A 10,955-nucleotide genomic window follows, 5' to 3' on the forward strand; every position below is an offset into this window, starting at 1 on the left:
GCCTGAGGGCAACAGCTGGATATAAAATGTTACTTTTTATTATATATAAAACTTTTAATACATTAAAAACTAGATACATTTGTTTGTTTAAGTGTCTAATTAAAGAAATTGATGTTTTCAATAAATATATTTCTCTTTTCTACATGAAAATGAGAAATGTTAAAATTTTTCCATTGTGGTACAATGTTGCTTCGAGGCAACAAACTTATAAAAATTAAATAAAATAAAAATTTCTGAAAATGTTTATTGATTTTGTTAAAGTGTCCAATTTTAAGCAGGAAAAACAACACAAATAATTTTTTCCTCACTGATATCATATTGCGTACCATAGAGGGTTAAATAAATGTACAAAGGAAAAAGATTATGTATTTTTTAATTTGTATTTTTCAAGTAAAAAAATAAAAAGTTTTCAATAATTACTCCTCCCGTTTCTGAGAAGCAAGAAAATGTGAAACGGCTCCACGGAGGCTATTGTTGCAGACATGCTGAAAAATAAGGATATTGTTTGTGTGTTTGCGTTCATCGTTCATGGTAAGACACTTAGTTACTTGTTAAACTTATTCTTCCTTTAAAGGAAGAATGACCAGCAATTTCCATAAACATTATAGCTTATATAAAGATCTTAACTATTGTTTTGTTGCAGTTCTGTCAGAAATAGTTCAAAATTAGACCATTTCAAGAAAGAATCTTCAAAAAACAAAGTTACCATCAAAATAAGAGTCATTTTGTGGAAAGTATAGAATAAAATATTAAAAATATTTTAAAAAAAACTTTCTTTAAGTGTGAGATTGAATAAGTTTTTAAATTAAGATACATCATTCCAGAATTTTAACCTATAGGTTTTGTTTCATTTATAATGGACACACATTCATATTCAATTTTAAATATTTTGATAATATAATCTTTAAAGGTGATAGAGAGGATTTTTTCATCGACTGAGAATCCAAAGACTGTTACTGAGTTTTTGAAATGAGCGCATGCGTAAGAACAACCTCCTTCACAGCTCATTTCAAAGGAAAGCCTCCCAAAACTCCTGCACAAGTATTGGAACACGAGTGTTTATCACCGGCATTCACTGTGTTGTGTTAGTGGATTCATTATGTCGGACTCACTGCAGGTAACTCATAATCTGCAGTTGTTACTCCTGTCTCCTGACAAAAACATTGCATGTGGCGCCTGTGGAGTGTGGAAAGTTACTGGAGCGCGCAGCCGCATTCGTCTCTCACGAGGAACGTCATGGCAGTGATTGACAAGCCAGAGGGCCATGTTTGGCTGATGTTTTTAAGGCCCTACCTCGTGCACAGATGACGTATATTAATATTATTACTTTCAGTGCACCTAATAAATAGTCTTTTATCAGTTAGTAAAGACAGTTTTAAGTAATATTGCAAAAATGTATAAAACAAAACATCCTCTTTAGCACCTTTAACAGGGTATTCTTTTAATCATTTTTGAAAGTTACCTCTTTTGAACTTTGGGATATCTATTTTATATACTATCAGAAAATAAAGTACATAATTATACCTTTAGGGGTACAATGGTACAAAGGTACAAATTTGTACCCTTGTGATTTGTACCTTAAGAGACCAGTTTTGTTAGCCTGGATGCCAGCTGAACTTAGCCCCGCCCACAACATTTTGAGGTCGGGGAGTTCGGTCTGGACACGATCCGTAGAGGAGTAATTATACCCGAACAGAAACTGTTCGGACCAATCACATTTGTCAGGGCGATGATTGACAGATTATCACCAGAAATGTAATCAGCCACGTCATCAAAGAGCGCTTGGGTTGAATTAGTTTAAAAAAATGATGGCTATTGTTGAAGAACTGAGATGTGTAGATTCCGCCATCGCGTCCGTTATAGAAGATATCGACAGCGCATTAATTGGCAAGTACTCCGTGTATACTTATTCTTTTTACAACACCGGCAAAGATTGTTTACGCTCATCTTCTACTAGTTCCAGCATGTGTGCAGTTGAGTTCTGTTGACAACTATGCGTCGCTCAACATACTTCACTTACTTTGTAGCTCTGATTATCCAATTGAGGTCTTTCCTGGATCGGTTGAAATACGCCCCCCATAATCAAAGCCCAATGGAGCAGTATCAGACTCATATTCGAACTAGAATTGAGTATGACCACGCCAGGCTACAGTTTTGTACCTTTGGTGACAAGTTTGTACCTTTATTTAACAGTACAAAGATTGACCCTTCAAAAACGGTACAAAATTGGCTTTGACAGCGTACAATCGTTGACTATAATGATATATATATATTTTAAACACACATGCTGAATTAAAATCAGAATTTATTAAATCGCCGGCGGATCAGGCTGGGTTTACCCAGTCTAACATTATGCATTATTCATATTAACCATGAACCTGTTGATTTTTGCGTGTTACCTCATTTCATTTGCAGAAACCAACTGCCTCAAATTGTCAGAGAGCCATTCAAATGTACAAACTAATTTTTATTATATGCTAATAATATGAGCATATCATTACTATGAACTTATTTAAAGTTCAATAAAAAAATTTAAATAAAGAGATTTTCACTGCACCAGCATCTACACAGTCACCATCTGTTAAATAAAACAACATGCAGCATATCATCAATGTTTCTTGATCTTCTCCTGAACCTAAGCACAGGCTCTACTCTTCAGCACAATGGTGACCCACAAAATTTTACAGTAAACTACCTGCAACAGTGTTGCCAATATATAACAGTATTTTAACTTACAGTTTGTTAGTGTTAAAATACATTTTGTGGGTGTCTTTTTATCTTACACCTTTAACCCTTTCAACCCCACAGGAACATCCTCGAGTGTCCTAACACTGTTAAAAATAAATGTAAATTTACAGGTAATGGTCTGTATTTTTTTTTACAGTTTATTTATGTTTTTTTTCTGACAGTATTTTTCTGTTTTTAAACTGACATTTTCTGGCGCCCCTGCTGCCAGAAAATTACAGTTTTTTTCCGGGATTTTTTTTTACAGTGCACTACAGAGTAAAGCCTCGGGTATACTTCACTTTCCGCGCCCGGATGCGTCACGCGCGCAGTCGCGTCACGCGCAAGTTTCAAAGTATACTAACCACGGTTGCACGCGGATGACAGAGTTCGACACATGCGCAGTAAAATTTTTCTATACTCTTTATCAGACATTGTGTCACCAACCGAACATTCGTCTCGAAATTTGGGCTGCACACGGACGGGGTGTGAGGCTGGCCACAAGCCCTCCGTATGATGTAATTTTCGCGGACAGTGCACGAATGCGGACGGCCGAAGTATACCCGGGGCTTAAAAGTAACATTGACACTGTGTTGCAGTGAGATAATTAAGTTAATATTTAAGTGATGATTGAGCATTAATGATGAACACCTGCTGTTAACAAGCAGATCCACTGAAAAGAGGAACAAGAAAAAAAATACGAGCAGAAACTACAACTGTCTTCCAGCCATTACACATTATTACACTTATTACTGACCAGATTAACTTTATTTCTACAGAAGATCTTATTGAGAATTAACAGAAGTTTAGATGTTGACGTTTTGTTGAAAATGTTTGTTTGTTTGTTTTGTTTCCATTAAAACAGTAATATACTGTATAAAAAATGCATTCTGGGTAATATTTGTAATTTTCGAGAAAAAGGCCTACAGGAATATACTGTGAGTTAACATCGCTCAAAGTCGACACTCAGAGGCTGTGTTCAAATCACACTCTATTTCCTCATTCACTATTCCCTACATTAGTTCACTAATATAGTACACTTGACAGAGTGAATGAAAAGAAGTGAGTGAATTCAGACACTGATGAACACCTGATTAGCAGAATCACTGAAGGACAGAGAAACAAGACCAGAAAAAAAGAGAAGAGACCCCGTGTAGCACCTCTTTGGCATTGTTTTGCTTTGATATAATGGAATATATATATATATACACACACACACACACACACACACACACACACACACACACACACACACACACACACACACACAGTTCAACCATTCTTAAGGTGCTCTATGTAAGTTTTTGACTGTATTAAAGCATAAAATTACCATAATATTCCAGCCAGCAGAGCCATGTGGGGCCCAAATGGGTTTGACCTGGGCTATCTAACTGGGACCCAGCCAGTTTTGCACCCAGTTTCCATGTAGGCCCCACATGGATTTGCCCAGATGAAATGAACACTGCTTAGTGTGCACACTACAGGCTGTTTAATGTAACACTTAATCAGTGTTGGAGGTAATGAGATAATTAAGTGATTGAATAATGATTTTGTATTAGTGAAGAACATCCTGCTGTTAACAAGCAGAATCACTGAAGGAAAGAGAAACACAAGAACTACTTCCAGCCACAGCCTCGGATGAAATCAACTGAAGATAAAATACATTACATCTCTCAAGATCTGATTCAACAACTCCACAAACAACATCACTTATTACTAACCAGACTGACTTTATTTCTGTCAGACATCTACAGAAGTTCGTATTAAGAATTAAGAAGAGGCTTAGATGTTGATTACTTATTTGAAAGTAATAGTTTGATTTGATGTTACCATTGTGGCGATCAGTGTGTGCTTTAGTCAGGCTCTTGACTTTTTAACATTAGTTTTTCTCTTGACAGCTGTGTCTGTTTGTTATGGCGAGAACAGCAAGAGAAAATATAAACAGATGCTGTAAGGTGATTGATGTTAAGAATATAATCATCATATATTGGCTCGTGAAGAGCTTATAACATGTGTAAAGTAGTCAAAACAGCGGCAGGAATCCATCCGTCACACACACAAACAAGACGTGTGTCTGATGCCTGTGATGGGCAAACTCACGACTATGACAAGAAAAACCAACATGCGTGAGGATTCTGTCCTTTTTAGGGTCTCTTTTTAGGGCAGCGTTCACATATGTTCAAATGAACCGCACTAACTGAGCAATCGCAATTTTAATTTAACCAAACATGACAAGTGTGAACGCACCCTAAGCGTCCTGTCTGTGTTCTGACCCCCAGACTGTGTTCTAATCTAACTGATTCTATCTGTCATTTGAATGTTAATTAAAATATTTTGAACTATATTATGTTGTATTTGATTTTGTTCAGAGTTACTTTCAAGTGTTTAGAAATAAATGTGCTTTATTGACCAATCCCCATGATTCGGTTACTATTCCGACATTAGTTCTGGAATGTGTGGCTGTCAAGCTAGCTGTCAGGATTCGAACTGTTACGACATGTGTTGTTATGGTAGTTTCAGAGTGGAAAAAGTAAGTGGATCAGTTTACCCCCTTGATTTCTCTGGTCTGTCTCAGTTTACCCCTAAGCTGGGGTAAAGTGAGACACAAGATGACTTTTTTAAAAACAAATCATATTTTCACTGACCTTCGTCCTGAATACATTCTGATCATTTCCATGGCTAGGAAACATCCTGAATTAATGGGAAATGTGTAAATTTTACTGATATATCATTTTAGCTCGCTTGGGGAGCAAATGTAAAAAGTGTCTCACTTTACCCCACTCTCCCCTACATAGTCAAGCATTCAACACTATGAATTAACGCGGCGCCAGTTTCGTTTTTTCCTGTAACTTGAATAGGGAAGGCGTAGGACATTCAGAGTAAGCATTATGAAGAATGCGGAAGCGGAAAGTACGTTCAAGGTGATATTTTGTGTTTATAAAGCATAAACGGTTGTATTTTTTTCCAAAAATGACCAATTGTTTCTCTAGATAAGACCCTTATTCCTCGTCTGGTATCGTTTAAAGCCCTTGAAGCTGCACTGAAACTGTAATTTTGACCTTCAATCTGTTGGTAGCCATTGAAATCCACTGTAAGGAGAATAATCCTGGAATGTTTTCCTCAAAAACCTTCATTTCTTTTCGACTGAAGAAAGAAAGACATGAACATCTTGGATGACATGGGGGTGAGTAAATTATCAGGAAAAGTGTATTTAAAAGTGGACTAATCCTTTAATAAAAATTTACACATATTTGGAAATTGTATATTCTACACTGCATATACTAAATGGGCTTAATGCATTCATACTGAAATAAATAAGCACAAGTAATATAATGAATTCCAAGGATGAAGAAGTAAAAAAAAAAATATACTCAAATTTAACTTTCGATACACTACAACTTCAGGATATTAAATAATGTATTTTTGAAATATACTTTCAGTGCATTGTTACGATGATCATTTTCAGCACACTGTTAAAATATACCTCAAATATATTTTTATGAAGTGCAAATAAATACACTTTTTAAAAAAAATAAACTGAACTTACACTTCAAGTATATTTTTTTTAAATATATTTTTTAGAAAATATACTAAAGTACAATTATTTTAAAGTGTGTTAAAAGTTGTATTGTGAAAATATGATACTAATATACTTTTTATATATTTAATGATAGTACATTTTTTGTTAGTATATTTGCAGTGGAAAAAGGGAATATATTGAAAATACAATAAAGTATACTTTTTTCACTAGGGAATACAAAATACTGACAAACAGATCAACTCTGAACATCACAAAACAAGCTACTGTCACAACAAAACAACAGAGAAATAAAAGCAAACATGAACAATCTACGAAAATTACAGGACAATTCAGCTGCATAATTTATTCATGCAGCAATGCATGATGGGAGCCATGGATGTGTTTTGATTGGTGGCTCCCATCATGCACTGCACACAATATGCTGATTCTTGATGTCTGTGTGTGTTTAATCAGTTCTCTGCATGATGTTAATCATCCACAATAATACGTTTTATTTTAAAAAATAAAATTTTCAAATGAAAATAACATTTTCTAAAGTATGTCTTCATGTTCTGTTTTCACTGGAGGAAAATAACTGTGGTGTGATGAGGGGTGAACGCAGCGAAAACTTTATAGTGGACGGGAAACTGTCTCATATTGCTCATGACAAAGAACAGCAGATGCAGATATCATAACAATATTGATAAACACACAGATCAGCTTCACACGTCCTCCACTCCTGACGATGGTGCCACTGCAGACTGAGGAACACGCTCGAATGACGCGGAGTAAAAAAAGATGGATAGGACCCAAAGCCTGCCGCTGTTTTAATATGAGGTTTAAAGGGAACTGAGGTGATCATGAATTACAGAGTTAATCAGATTTTTTTTAAAGGGAAGCCCTGGTATTAAGACTTTTATGGCTTAATATAATGTAAATGATGTCTCTTACTGAAATATGTAGAAGAAAACCCATGAAAGATTTACATTATTTAAAACCATTATTTTCTCCTCTTATTTAAGCAGTGCTGACTTACATTGCTTCTTTTGTTGCCCATCAACTGAAAATTGGCATTGTATATTATATTTCCAGTTGTGTCGCAGTAAAAAATGCAACAGGGCAGCGTCAGTAGCTCACCGAGTGCAACCATCTGACGTCATCGAAGTAGAACACACTGGCTGCGTCCGAAATCGCATACTTCCCTACTATATAGTATGCGAAAAACAGTATGCGAGGCGAGTAGTATGTCCGAATTCATAGTATTCGAAAAACAGTAGGCGAGAAGTACCCGGATGACCTACTGCTTCCGCCCGAATTCTGTAGTAGGCATTCGATGGACGCTGCGCTATCCCGTGATGCCACAGGAGAGAGGATTCTTCATATTCAAAAATGGTGGAAAGCGGCGATATGCAGCTCATTCAAGTCCTTAAGTACCTCAGGGAAAAACAGTGTTTATTGTGGTTAAATTGCACTTGTTTAACATTATGTAAGTAAACGGCTGACTTATTGAAAGTTTAAACAATGTAATGAGATGATTTAAGAGTTGGCTGTAAAAAGATGTTTATTCATTATTACTGACAACACATTAAGCTAATGAACAGGTTGAGATAACGTTACATCCGCTTGTTAACACTGTTTTATTTAACGGAGACGTTCGTTGTTAAGCAATTTAATGAGATTAGAAAACTTAACGGACAGCAACATTCAGGCGGCAGTAGTTTATAGGGCTCACAGTTTGTAGTTTTTTTTTAGAATATGTGACGTTATATTATTATCATAGTATTTATTTGTATATATTGTATATAATATTTAGGCCATGTTGTGTATTTCTCTCGCCCTCTCTGTCTATCTACACACTATTTATATATAATGTATTCAAGTTTGTTTATTGATTCATGTCTTTTGTTTCTTGTGTATTTTTATATGCATTCATTTTTAACAATAAATTACTTAATTTTGTTGCTTCAAATCAGCCTCTGTCGTTATATTCACAGATATATTTTTATTCTGAGGTAAAATTTCCTAGCTACATTTATTTAAAAATATTTAAATTTTCGTGCTGTTGTGACGACGCATGACAAGTGACAACATTAACATGGCGGATGTAGTACGTCCGAATTCCATTCATACTACCCATATTCATACTATATAGAACGTACTGTTTTAAAGGTCGGGAAGTACGTTCAAATTCAAATGTAGTACCTACTCATGTAGTATGCGATTTCGGACGCAGCCACTGTGCACCTAAAAACAAAATGGCGCTCCCCATTGTCCAAAATATGTCATGGATTTTTTAAATAACGTAAATCTTTCATGGGTTTTCTACATATTTCACTAAGAGACATCAATTACTTTATATTAAGCCATACAAGTCTTAACACCCGGGGTTCCCTTTAAGGGGGGCTGAGTAGAAAAAAGGTCTAGTGACGCCCCTGCATGTGAGAAGTGTCGGTACGCAAGAAAAAGTGAGGGTACACTTGGTTTTAGTTAGCAGCTCGCAAAATGGATGAAAACAAAAGAAATCATCACTTATGCATGATAGACACAATTTTCAGTAAATTATTACTGCATAATTACAACTTGCAGCAAATCCTGTGTTGCATTTGCATCGCAATGCATATATATATTTTTTAATTATTCCTTTTTTTTTTAAATGATTGTGTCATTGACATTAACAGATCAACATGATATGTTCTTCACACATAAAAAAAAAAAAAAAGATGACAATAGTGGAAACTTCTCAGAAACAATGTTGCAAGAGCAACTTCTGCTGAAACTGTTCTTATCTGCAGGGTCACAGCATGAGTAAAAGATCTCACAGAGAGTATATTTTTGTCAGACATTTTGTATTCTGTACTTTCCCAGCAGGCACAAGATGTAGACTCCAATGTCGGTTCAGATGTTGCATTTTGCTTGAAAATGAAAATCAGTTGACATCTAAACCCAATAATTGTTTGACATCAATCTCCAATCCAGCGGTCACTGGACGTCAATGTAACATCAGGAAGACATTGGTCAGATGTCAAATGTTGGTTGAAAATAATAATCAGTTTGACATCTTAAACCAGGAGTGTCCAAAGTCGGTCACAGACGGCCACTCTCCTGCAGCGTTTAGCTCCAACTTGCCTCAGCACACCTTCCTGGAAGTTTCTAATATGCCTAGTAGACCTTGTTTAGCTGGTTCAGGTGTGTTTATTGGGGTTGGAGCTAAACTCTACAGGTCACACTCCAGGAACAGGATTGGTAGGAATTTTTGTTGGAATAATCACATTTTTTTTAAAAATGGTTTAATGCATTGCAGTACAGGGTTTCAAACATTTACCATTAATGGAAATATGGTTGAAGACCGTTACAACTGACTTCAGCCACAGCCTTAGATGAAATCAGCTGAAGAAAACATTTAATCTCTCAAGATTTCAGCAGACGAGGATTAAACAACTACACAAACAGCATTACCAGCTTCACTAACCAGACTGACTTTATTTTTCTTCAGACATCTACAGAAGTTCTTATTGAGAATTGACAGAGATTTAGATGTTGATGTTTGGTTGAAAATGTTTAATTTGATCAGTGTTTTTAGTTGGGCAGTTTGACTCTTGGCTTTTTGAAAATGAGTTTTTCTCTGGCTGCTGTAATTGTGATTGGTGTGGCAAGAACTGCACAGAGGTGGGTAATCCAGGGGTCAAAGAGTAAAAGTCCTGCCATATTTTTATTCCACCCACTGAAGCATTAATGAGATAAATAAGTGATTAATTGAGTGATGATTGAGCATTATTGAAGACACCTGATGATAACAAGCAGAATCACCAAAGGAGAAAATCACAATTTTTAAGTTACCATCATCGAGGTCAGGGTTTGTTTTAGTTGAGCTCTTGACCCTTGCCTTTTTAATATTAGATTTTGTTTGGGCAGTTTTAACTGCATTAAAACCAATCAGACAAGCAAAGTTAAAAGATGATCAGGTGTTGGTTATGTTTTTACATAATCATTATTTGATCAGAATCACTGAACTCATTTAGAGCTCAATCTCTGAGTTAGATTTACATTATTGATTACAGCAGCACTGTGATTCTACAGCACAAGATCAACTTTATCAATACAATTTTTTTTTTTTTTAGAGTTCTGATTTAAAAAAAAAAAAAAGAGCTCATTTAAACACACAAACATCAAGAATCATCCTGTGAATCTCGACGGTGGTGGCCATCATAAAGCATGTTGCAGTGCATTCTGGGAGCCACCAATCAAAATTCATCCATGGCTCCCATCATGCATTGCTGCATGAATAAATTATGAGCTGAATTGTCTTAGTAATTTCATTTATTCTTACTATTAAAATTTTGCTGTTTTTCTGTGACTTTTTAGTAGCTTGTTTTCTAATGTTCAGAGTTGATCTGTTGATCAGAATATGTTGCTTGTCACCATTGTTGAGATTCACAGGCTGATACTTGATGTCTGTGTGTGCCTAAAATAATTTTTTTTTTTTTTGTGATAAGGACAACTTTAAAAAAAAAAAATCTGTATTGTATAAGCTGATCTTCTGCAGAATCACAGTGCTGCTGTAATCAATAACATAAATCTAACTCAGAGATTGAGCTCTAAATGAGTTCAGATCAAATAATGATTATGTAAAAACATAACCAACAACACCTAATTATCTTTTAACTTTGCTTGTCTGGTTAGTTTTAATGCAGTTAAATCTGCCCAAACAAAA

Source organism: Chanodichthys erythropterus, chromosome 10 (genome assembly GCF_024489055.1).
Source record: "Chanodichthys erythropterus isolate Z2021 chromosome 10, ASM2448905v1, whole genome shotgun sequence".
Taxonomy (NCBI): Eukaryota; Metazoa; Chordata; class Actinopteri; order Cypriniformes; family Xenocyprididae; genus Chanodichthys; species Chanodichthys erythropterus.